This window comes from Lygodium microphyllum, chromosome 4 (genome assembly GCF_053477565.2).
Source record: "Lygodium microphyllum isolate KBCC chromosome 4, Lygodium_microphyllum_v1.1.10, whole genome shotgun sequence".
Lineage (NCBI taxonomy): Eukaryota > Viridiplantae > Streptophyta > Polypodiopsida > Schizaeales > Lygodiaceae > Lygodium > Lygodium microphyllum.
The window spans coordinates 153,015,644-153,027,557 of record NC_141138.1 but is presented as its reverse complement, the minus strand read 5'-3'; the positions used below and the strand labels follow the sequence as shown (position 1 = coordinate 153,027,557).

The 11,914-nt window shown below is 38.8% G+C and overlaps 2 pseudogenes; one reads left to right on the top strand and one right to left on the bottom strand.

Annotated features, from left to right (window-relative positions):
• Positions 1-3,758: 3,758 nt before the first annotated feature.
• On the bottom strand, positions 3,759-4,952 carry LOC148037788 (aspartate aminotransferase P2, mitochondrial pseudogene; annotated as a pseudogene).
• LOC148037787 (aspartate aminotransferase P2, mitochondrial pseudogene) lies at positions 4,951-5,876 on the top strand (annotated as a pseudogene).
• The last annotated feature ends 6,038 nt before the right edge of the window (positions 5,877-11,914 follow it).

Here is an 11,914-nt window from a genome sequence, read left to right as displayed (position 1 = left end):
GCAATATGGGAAGGTTATGTCATGTAATTATGTAGATCCAGATAGCTCCATGGTTTACTTGACAATTTCGAAAGGTTCAATGGTTCAAGATTTTGGCTTGGATGAAATAAAATCAGTTAAAACTCACTGTAGTGCCAAGGCCTTTAAGAGAGGAAATTTGACAAGAAGAAAACCTTATTGTGGCATTGTCTTCTTTTATCCAAGGCAATGTACCATCACATGTTGTACCTACATCTCAAAAGTCTATTCAGGCCAAAGAGACCTCTCATCCTATAGAAATCAAAACTAGTAGGAGAGAAGGTAATAGCCATATACAAAAGAAGACTAGTCCACCAAGGCCAATACCTCCATCAAAGAAAAGGCCACAAGATAAATCCAAGAAACAGGTGGATTTTGAGCCAAGTACTAGTGCTAATTCTAAGAAGTTCAAGGATAAGACAATTATTTAAGGAGAGGAACTCATAATGCAAGGTGGAGAGCTCAAATTATGTATCTTACATTTGAAAAGAAATATGCTTAAGAGATATGTAAATGACCATAAGATTGTCAGAGATAATTTCATCTCCCTTCTTATCAGGCAAATACAACATGCTCCCATAGATGAGAGTATTGGGCTTAGACCGTTAGAGGTGCAAGAATCCATCAAAGGACATATTAATAACTTGAAGAGAGAAGTGAAAATAAGTCTTTATTCTGCAGTTGTTCCTTTGGTGGCTATGATGAATCGTTACCAGTTTCTAGAAAAAGAAACCTTTGACATATCCAAAGCAAAGATATATAGCTATTATATCATAGGTGGCTCACACTTAGCTAAAGTAAGAAGGAAACTTCTAGAAGACATGCACATCACTTTAAAAATATTAAGATTTACAAGATCAAATATTCCGCATATGGGAAGATAAAAAATTAAAAGATTAGAAGTTAAAGTAGGATCGGGATGATGCAAATGTAATTTTGAAGGGAAAGTCGAAGAAGATAGATGTGTCCATTGAATAGCTCGATGATTATATAAAGTTATTACCTTGGCACTCTCTTCAAGGCATGAAGGATGAGAGGGTGCTTATATCCACCTTATCTAGGATAATAGCAAAGGAACTCTCCTTATATGAGATGGTCAATGATTTGAACTCGTAAGTTTTCTTTTTAATATTTTTATCTTATTTTATAGTATACTCCTTCAAATACTAAGAAAATACTTCTCTTTGCAAACATAAATTTTATATGAAAACATAATAGATGATGACAAAGTGCCTCAATTGTTCTTCATGGGATGAAGTCACTCATGATTATCTAGGCTAGTGTCTAGTTCTATGAATGTACTAAAAGATTTTTCCTAGCATTCAAGGATTTGGTAAGTGTTGATGCTTCTTATCTTAAAATATAACTTATTTGTAGTGTATCAAGAGTAATAGTTTTCTTTTATGTTTGTTCAAAATTCTCAAATGTTATATAATGGCAAATAAAGAGGAAAAAAAGAAAGTGGTATGTTAACAAATGTGAAATATTTGAATGTATAATCCAACAAAGATATAATAAAGTACTTGAAAGTCTAAAGAAAATATGATGAAATAAAATTGATGTCCTACCAATACAACAATAAATAAATAAATATAAATCCAAATGATATAGGAGTAAAGGGTATGATAAGATGTCCATATAAAACTTTAACTCTTAATAGCAAAACCGAATATCTATGAGTAAAGAAAGTTGAAATCCCTAATTGAATATCCCATTCTACATAATCCCTCCTTAGCCCAATGCTACAAAAGGAAATAATTATAAATTATATGAACCCTTGAATGATACATAAAATGTTAGCTTGTTTAATAACTGACTTCTTGTCCTTCCAACATCAATGGACTCTCCATAAGCCATATAATCCTATTTTGTGATGTTTACTCATTATTTGACCTCATCACCAAACCACTAGTATGCCCATACTAGAAAAAAATAAGAACACATGTCTGACATACTTCCCTTGGAACCCTCCTTGCTATTCATAACTTATTGGATGAGAATTCATAGCTAGTCAATTATGCTTATACGCTTTAATGTATGAATGATTAGAAATATCACAATGTGAGAGATAGAAGGTATACCATCCATATTCTTCATGAGGTATTCTCCAACCTATGAAAAAAGCCTACTTCTCAAATGATCACATCTTTAAGAGGATTGGCATAGATTTTTCATTGATATTATTTCGTGGTGGAGTCAAGAAATGAAACCATATACCAAATAGTTAATGAAGAAGAAATGAAAGAACCTGAAGAATGAGATGGAGGAGGATCTATATAAAAAAAGGAACAAAGTGAGGTGGAATGTTCATGGGTGATGGCAAGATCAACCTGGAACTTTGAGGTGGTGGGTGGGTTTCATTTAAGGGATACTCTAATAGTAAGTAGCATCTATATCATATGTATGTTTCTTAAATTTCTTTTACTTTCTTAGAAATTATTTTATTGAACTTACAAGTGTATTGTGATAGTTTTCTAAAACACAAATATTTTGGTGGAGCTCAAATACATCAAGTAAGAGAAAGTACGGAGCAAGGTCCAAATTTTTAGCACATATTGATAACTTATGGGCTTCTAGGATATTGTAAACTCAACAATTAATCTCTATGCTCTATTCTTAATGGAGTATGGAGTAAGTCTAGACTTTTAGTACTCATCGACAACTTATGGGCTTGTGGGGTATGGTAAGCTGAGACACATTAAGCAAGAGAGATTATGTAGCAAGGACTTGATTTTTAGCACTCATTGACAACTTATGGGCTTGCGGGGTATGGTAAGCTCAATGTTCAATCTCTATGATGTGTTCTCTATAATGGAAGTCTAGGTCATAGAAACTTAAATTCTTTTTTTTTTGTAAAATGTATATAGTGAAGTGCTAAGAGAGGATGATGTCTTAGACTAGAAATGTGTTAACTAGAAGTTGTTACACCATGAGTGATAGTGATTGAGGGTCATCTACTTAGCTTGCCAGTACCTCATATATCTACTTAACATTGTATCTAGTTTATTTCATTTGTACACCATAAAATTTGAAGGTGAGGCTCAATACACAGATAATTGTTTTAAAAATTATATAAGTAATATAATTTTATCATTCACTTTTCCATATGTTTATTTTCTTTCATGGAATTCAATTCCTAATTGATTAAATAGAATATACATTTAAACATCCATATGAGATGGATATTGCTGGGCATTAGGCAATTGAAGGTGCCAAGTCATTACATATTTTTCCTAGTGATCCATTAGAATAAGCATTAAATCATTCATTATATATATTATGTTTGCATTCATATGTGTGTCGCTATATGCATCATTGTTTGTAATGCATATAGTGATGCAAATAGATGACATATATAGCACCATTTTCATATCAATTTATATATTGATGTTCATTGAGCTAGAGAGAATTCACATATCTAACTTCTCCTAGAATAATAATATCAAGATAAGCATCACAATTTCCTCCATGGATTGTTTTGTGTGTGTGTGTGTGTGTGTGTGTGTGTGTGTGTGTGTGTGTGTGTGTGTGTGTGTGTGTGTGTGTGTGTGTGTGTGTGTGTGTGTGTGTGTGTGTGTGTGTGTGTGTGTGTGTGTGTGTGTGTGTGTGTGTGTGTGTGTGTGTGTGTGTGTGTGTGTGTGCGTGTGCGTGCGTGCGTGCGTGCGTGCGTGCGTTGTCGAAGGGTTTTTGAAAGAAAAGTTGAGACCACATAGGTCCTTGAGAAATTCCAAGATAGAAGATCAATCAAGCGAATAAGCAAGATGAAAAAATGATGTCAAGTCTCTGTTTTTATTTCTACCAATAACTGAAGACGAATAGAAAGCCAAATTAGCTTCAACTTTGGGTGAAGATGTAATGACATTTGTGGCTTCAATCTGCTCAGCATATAATCCAAGGTTCTTACTGTAGGACTGCGAAATAAACAACTCCATCCCACGAGCAGCAAATCGTCTTACGGAACTGGCATCATCATCAAGACTGCCACTGGCAAAGCCCTGATAGGCCACATCAAAGAAAGCAGTGTGACCTTTCTCTTGAATAACATCATCAATGATCTCCTATTGCTCTGGAGTAGGATCAATTACTGTGGGATTGTGTGCATAGCCATGTAACAGAATGATTGAACCTGCAAGAGCAGCCTTAATATCCGATATCATCCCATCAAAATCTAGATCAACTGTCTTTGGATCAAAGTATCTATACTATGACCATGGAACACCAGCATCATTCAAAATATTCTTGTGGTTTCGCCAAGTTGGAGAAGAAATAAGCACTTTTGCTCCATGTAGGTATCGTTGGATGAAGGCCGCTGCGAGCCGAAGAGACCCTGTTCCTGAGAGCGACTGACTTGTGGCCACTCTTCCTTTGATCACTAGATTATCAGCTCCAAGAAGTAACTCTACAATGACTTTGTTGAAAGCTGCTAACCCCTCAATCGGAAGATATTCTTTTTTCTCGTCCTTCTCTAACATAAGCTTTTCAACCTTCTTCACAACATTCAAAACATAAGGCTGTAGGTCCTCTGTCCTGTAAGCTCCCACCCCTAAATTTAGCTTGAAATCGCTTGTGTCTGCTTTGAATGCCTCTCTCTAGTCCTGTTCCTCTTTCTGAAACTGATAAAGTCTTCTATGGTCCAGAGTAACATCAACACATCGTTTTTCATTTATCTTTGAGAGTATCAAGAATGCAGCACATTATAGGATTGAATCCATCCAAATGTGCAACGTTCTTATGCTTGTTGTGTCAATCTGGCAACTCTGAAACTCCTCTTCAACTCCCTGTTTGCGTTCTTCAGTTGCATGTACTTCTCTCTGATCTCGCAGGCAAAGTACAGTTCTTAGTATTGCGTTGTAAATCGTACATGGCTTTTATGCATTCCTTCAATTCTGAGGCCCTATTGCCTCAATAGTGTTCCAGCGTTTCCAGATTGACATGACAAGCATAAGAACATCGCACGTTTGGATGGATTCATCACGCTATAATGCACTGCATTCTTGATACTCTCAGAGATAAATGAAAAACGATGCGTTGACGTTACTCTCGACCGTAGAAGACTTTATCAGTTTCAGAAAGAGGAACAGGACTAGAGAGAGGCATTCAAAGCGGACATAAGTGATTTCAAGCTAAATTTAGGGGTGGGAGGTTAGAGGACAGAGGACATGTAGCCTTATGTTTTGAATGTTGTGAAGAAGGCTGAAAAGCTTATGTTAGAGAAGGATGAGAACAAAGAATATCTTTAGATTGAGGGGTTAGCAGCTTTCAACAAAGTCACTACACAGTTACTTCTTGGAGCTGATAATCCAGTGATCAAAGAAGGAAGAGTGGTCACAATTCAGTCGCTCTCAGGAACAGGGTCTCTTCGGCTTGCAGCGGCCTTCATCCAACGATACCTACCTGGAGAAAAAGTGCTTATTTCTTCTCCAACTTGGGGAAACCACAAGAATATTTTGAATGATGCTGGTGTTCCATGGTCAGAGTATAGATACTTTGATCCAAAGACAGTTGGTCTAGATTTTGATGGGATGATATCTGATATTAAGGCTGCTCTTGCAAGTTCAATCATTCTGTTACATGGCTGTGCACACAATCCCACAGGAATTGATCCTACTCCAGAGCAATAGGAGATCATTGTTGATGTTATTCAAGAGAAAGGTCACACTGCTTTCTTTGATGTGGCCTATCAGAACTTTGCCAGTGGCAGTCTTGATGATGATGCCAGTTCCGTAAGACGATTTGCTCCTCGTGGGATGGAGTTGTTTATTTCGCAGTCCTACAGTAAGAACCTTGGATTATATGCTGAGCGGATTGGAGCCACAGATGTCATTACATCTTCACCTAAAGTTGCTACTGCAAGCTAATTTGGCTTTTTATTCGTCTTCAGTTATTGGCAAAAATAAAAATAGAGACTTCACATCATTTTTTCATCTTGCTTATTTGCTTGATTGATCTTCTATCTTGGAATTTCTCAAGGACCTCTGTGGTCTTGACTTTGCTTTCGAAAACCCTTCGACATCTTTGGTGAACCCGACATGAAAGTGTCGCATTTAAAAAAAATTTCAAGATGGGAGATACTTCAACATCAATTTCAGCCCCTTCTATGATTCCTGCTTTGTCCTCTACTTCGACTCCATCATTCACTTCTACTTCAATTACTTCTACGGATGATTTAAAGCAGATTTTGCAAGATATGTCTATGTATATGCAGCTTCAAAATCAGAAGCACAATTGTATATGCAATAGCAGCAGCAGTTACATCAACAACAGTTGTCTCGGCAAAGGCAACTATATTCGGAGCAAGAGAATGCAATTAGCGCGACTAAGGCGATTGAACCAGTTGAAAATGAAAAGAAGCTATTTGGTGGCCGTAATGTATCGACTTATTTGAAGACGTATGAGATTAAGATGGGATTTATTGGAGTACCAACAGGACTTATGAGTAAATATTTTCTTCGCCTTGTCACACCCGCCTTGAGGGTAAAAGTGACTGATCTTTTCCTTCAAAATTTGCATTGGCAAGATTTTAAGAAGGCCCTGAAAGAGGAGTATTTTCTTGATGGCTTTGGGATGGCTACATGGTGGTCATTCCGAGAGTGAGTCTACATGCAAAACAAAGGTCTAGCTGCTTCAGAATTGATACGAGAATTTGAAGAGAGGTATAGTCAGCTTGATGCTATTGAGCAAAGAGCATTGGATGTTGAGAAAGTTGAGCTTTTCTTGCAAGCTGCAGATCTTGCTCTTCATGAAGAATTAGGAGAGCTTCCTAAGGATCACACGAAGCCTATGGGTCTTAAAACAGATTGGCAAGATGCCTAGGATGCGGTCTCGACTTTGACCAAGAGGCGGATATGGAAGACTTGCCTACAGAATGGATCCATGACACCGACGCCGTCTTCTACTCCTATGTTTGCTTCTACCCCTGTCATTTCTTCTCTTCCTTAGCCAGTTACTTGGCCTATGCCAGTGGCTACTGTTTCTAATCCTCCTGTTCCAAGACTGATGCCAACTCCTTCTGCTCCAAAATCATCCGCTCCTTTGGTTCCTTCCTCTCTTGATGACATAATCAAAGGCATAATAGATTTGACATTGGAGTCAGTTAAAGCAGAATTGGTGGGAAAATTGAAAGAGCAGTTTGCTTCGACTATGCCTACTATTTCTTCTAGTGCTCCTAATGCACCTAGGAGTGCTTCTAGTGCACCTAGGAGAGATCGAAGATGTATTTGGTGTGATAGTACGGACCATCAGCATTGCAGGGATTGCGAATCTTTTCAAGATGCAAGGAGGAAGAATTTGGTATTTTGGGGACAAGATGGCAAGATCTGGTTGACTGAAACAGGAGCTTTGCTTGCTACCAATTTTGGGAAAGGTGGAATGAAGAAATTAGTAGATGATATGGCTACGCATACTTCTTATGTGGCAGCTAGAGGAGATGCTTTTGCATATGGAGTCCAGATTGAGAAAGGATTAGAGAGTTAGTCAGCATTATGGACCTATGCTATAGAGATGGCAAACAAGGGGAAAATCTAGCAGACTATTTTGACTAGTGCAGGTTCTAGCATCAGATCTGAGACAGGTTGGGATTCGCCTGTTGACAGGTACACTATTTATGCCTACTTGGCTAAGTCTCAAGGAGTAGATGTACTTGTTGAGGAGAAGCGTAAGAGAGATGAAGAGAATCCAAATGCAGCTAAGAAGACTAGAGGGGGTGAGTTTGTTACTCCACCTATTGCAAGGCCGTCTTTAAGACCAGGGCCAAAACGACAAATGGAAGATGCTCAAAAGAAAGAAAAGAGGCAGGAGACTAGATAGAGAAAGCAGCCAGGATTTAGATTAATGTCCGATATTGAGACATCTACGAACATGAAGAAAATCTTTAATGACAATATACTTGGCAATGAGGTGACTTTTACTATTTTTGAGGTTTTGGGCATCTCGAAAAGAGAGTTTCAAGATCAGTTCCAAGAAGTCCTGAAGAGGAAAAGACATACATTGCCTACTATTGATACACAAGGAGTTTTGATTGGGGAGTTGGATGAGGATGAGGATGAGGTTATGGTTGAGAATGCTTCTGTTTTTCCGCAGACAGAGAAGAGGGTTCAGCCTATGCATTATGCTGAAACTAATGAGCCTATCTTGGTACCGCGCAGTCACTTTTCGCGGAGTCATTGGGCTAGGGCAACTATAGAAACAATGGTAAAAATTGGAGAGAAATAGGTGCTTTATGTTGCTTTGGTGGATCATGGTTTAGAGATTAATCTCATAGTTTGTGGATTTTATGAAAGTAATAGATGGCCTATGGATGCAGAGCATGGGTGGCATATGAGAGCCGCCAACAACACTGTAGGTGATTTGTATGCTGCCTGTCCCAGTGTCAAAAAACAAAGTTGGTAGGAGGAGAATGGCCTATGGCATGGTTGCAAGAACTTGAGGTATTATTCTTTGCTTTTGGTATTAATCCTAATGACCAAATGTTACTTGGGGTGTTTAATATCTTGAATATTAGCTTTTTGTTTAAACTGATCGCGATCGCAGGATGCCTTACTCCAACAATACATGGGGTGATTTACAAGTTGTCAAATTTAGGGCAATGGATCTTACAAAAGGAGATCAAGACATCTTCTATGGAATTTGCAAAAGTAGGGAGTAGTGGAGACCGTCTATCTCTCTGAGAAGTACCTACCCACCAGCATGCTCATGATGCAAACCCACCTCCTAGTGCATCTTAGAGGAAGTGGAGGTTGTTGGACTTGTCCATATGTGATGGATATTCTTCTTGGAGTGCTTCATGAAAACCCTAAAAGGTTGTGCGTGACAACCAACTTGGCCATAAGGTAGCATGGCTGAAGGTTGGTCGGTGTCTGAGGAGTTAGTGTAAATTTCATAGTGGCTACCAACAGTGGATTCAAACAACACTATTCTATGGTCGTCGCTGAAGGACGATGATAGAGTGACCAGAGATGTGGTGGTTAAAAATGGAGTAGAAAAAAAGATGGATGTTGCAATGGAGGAGAAAGTGAATTATTTTTTTATGTTGCACCATGCCTCCATGGACACATGGCTTGCGAGGTACGAGTAAGCTAGGAAAGATCGAAAAAAAGAACGATCTGAAATTTGGACATAGTACATGCCATCAACCAATTCAATATCCCGATGGCATGGAGGAGATGCCACAGTTTATGTCTATGCAATGGTTACATGGAGATTTGATCATAGCCTCTCGCAAAGGGGTGGAGGTCTCTACTGAGGAGTTGGAATTCTTGAGGGGATGTAGTTCAAAGGGGACCACATGTTTCATAAGCTGTCGTTTTATATATGACAACTAATTAACCGTTCCAATGTACAGTAAAAAATATACAATGTGGCATGGTTGCGTAGACAACATTTTTGCGTGGAGCGTATCGACAAAATACACTCCACAATGGATTGTGGTGTGATAGCAAAGTTCGAGCAAGAGAGCCAATGGCAAGCCACGAATCCAAACACCATCATAGATGAGATGGAGTATTTTGAAAATTTACAAAGTATTATCACGGTGGATTACCGTAGTTTCTCCATGATCCTATTCGATGTGCAGTGGTTCAAAGTGGTACTGGAAGGAGCTGGGAAAACTGTTTCATGAGGTCCATCTATATTTTTAAAAATAGATTTCGAAAAAAGATAGACAGATTTGCGCAATACGTTTGTCTTGCCGGCCCATTGTAAACATGTGCATGAACTCATGTTTTTTTAAAATTTATTACAACATGGTATATATCACAAATGTTAAATCTCTATTCTATGTGATTTTGAACATGCAATTTTTTATCCAAATCCCCAATTGCCTCAAAGGTGGTGTGTTGTACCTTCGGCTCCCCGAAGTGCGAGAGTATATGATGAAAGCAATATTACTAGCATAGATGAGGATAGTACGCAGATAGAGGGGTCGATATTACAAGGGGTCGAGGGAGGTCGCCCAATGCTTGGAGCATGTAGAGGAGGCAGAATCGGGTAAGGATGATGGAAAGACAAAAGACTAAGAACGAGATAGACTCATCCTTTTGTGATGACCTTTCTATCGACCTTCAACTGTATGTAGAGTTGTGTCAGGAGATTGACATAGGCTACGTCATACTTGTAGCATCTACCTACTCAATTTGTTGATGAATCGCTTATAAGAGTACTCTAGAATATGCATTTTAAGAGTTTTTTTACGAGTTTATATTGATTATGCTAATATCAACTTTTGTTTGTGTTTGTGGATATTTGGACAGCATGAGGAGCTATAGGAGATCTTCACACGTATGTCTCCAGATGAGAAGGCTAGATTCAAAGATATACCAGACCAAGAGTTGTCTCAAACACCATTAGGCCATTCTCTTATATCTACTTTGATACGCTCTGATGCTTTGGTTTCCAGCAGACAAGGTCTTCGCTTCAGACTTGGGCCGCATGGAGGGAGTGCTTTTGGGGGATGCTGTGAAGATGTGGATGCACTGAGCTTGCGTTTAGCTTGAGATACAGGCACTACTCCTTTCTCTCATTGTAGATTTGAGAGAGGGTGGCTCATGTGGTTGTTGTGGAGATACTAAAGCAGTGTCTCCGTCTCATCATTCTGCTGGAGTTGCATCACCTGTAGAATTTGCCACACTTGTGGGGACGTCTACTCCAGCCACTCCATCTTTTACGCAGTTGTCCACAAGTGGCACCTCTATGGGTGCTAATCTGAGAGATACCACTCTCGTGGGTACACTAGATATATAGGGGTCTCTTGGATATGCCCAGGAGCACGGTCACAGGTGGGAGAGGACACATCTTAGACATATCCCACAAGGGTATGGTTATTTTGTAGATGACAAGATAGGAGCTATCATCATGAATGATGAGGTAAGGAGGGTAATGGATCGTATGAGAGAGTTGTGCCAAAGAAAGTTTCGACACAACGTCTTAGATCATTGGAAGAACATACCGGAGGGGATCAAGGGCTACATAGTAGCATCCTTACATGAGGAGTTTTCGGTACCTACCTCGACACATAGGTTTTCCACAGATTGGATGATGGAGTGTATGCGTGTGTACATGTCACATAGACGATTGGACGCATGCAAGGCACTTAAGAGTAGAGCCTGGGCATTGGAGACAGCATCATGAGGCAACAAGGGCACGATTGGAGGTAGGAGGGGTCCATCGTCTTGGGAGTGGCGGCCAAAGGACTTATCTGGAGGACTTTGTAAGTTTTTCTTCAATTCTTCTCACTTATTTATTGTAATATTGCTTGTACTGACAATCATGTTTCTAACAATTGTATTTTATTTTCTTTGCAATACTCCATTACAAATCGTGATCCCACGGACCTAGAGACTTGATACGCAGAGAGACACGGTCTCACAACATTGATCGATAGATTGTATGCACGCGGTAGCCCAATGAGTCACTCATCTTTCTTGTATGTAGTTATTATTTTTAATTAAAATGCATCATTGTATGGTGGATTGATGTGTAGTTGTTTCCTTTTTTGCAGAGTCCATTCGATGCTCCTTTATGTCGAGATGAGCTTTCAGATGATGAGGATCTATAGCTCGTCCTTGGATTCGAAGAGCACAGATCCTCTTCTTTTTTGGTCGTGTAATTTATGTTGGCATTTTCTATGGACTATGTTATTATCATCCTTTGTATCTTACCATGATTCCATGAGTGCTTTTATTAAGTGATCTTGTATTTATTTGATGTATTCATCTTCTGGATTCAAGTACACTTTTCCTTCATTTTGACAACCATTGTACACTTTACATGTAATCCATTTGTAGAATGTGAAACAACACATAGTGCTACATGTGGTAGGGTAGCTTGCCACAAATTGTTTTTTCTCTGTAACTATCTTTATCAGCGTTGCAAGTTTACTATATGCATTCCTATTAGCATT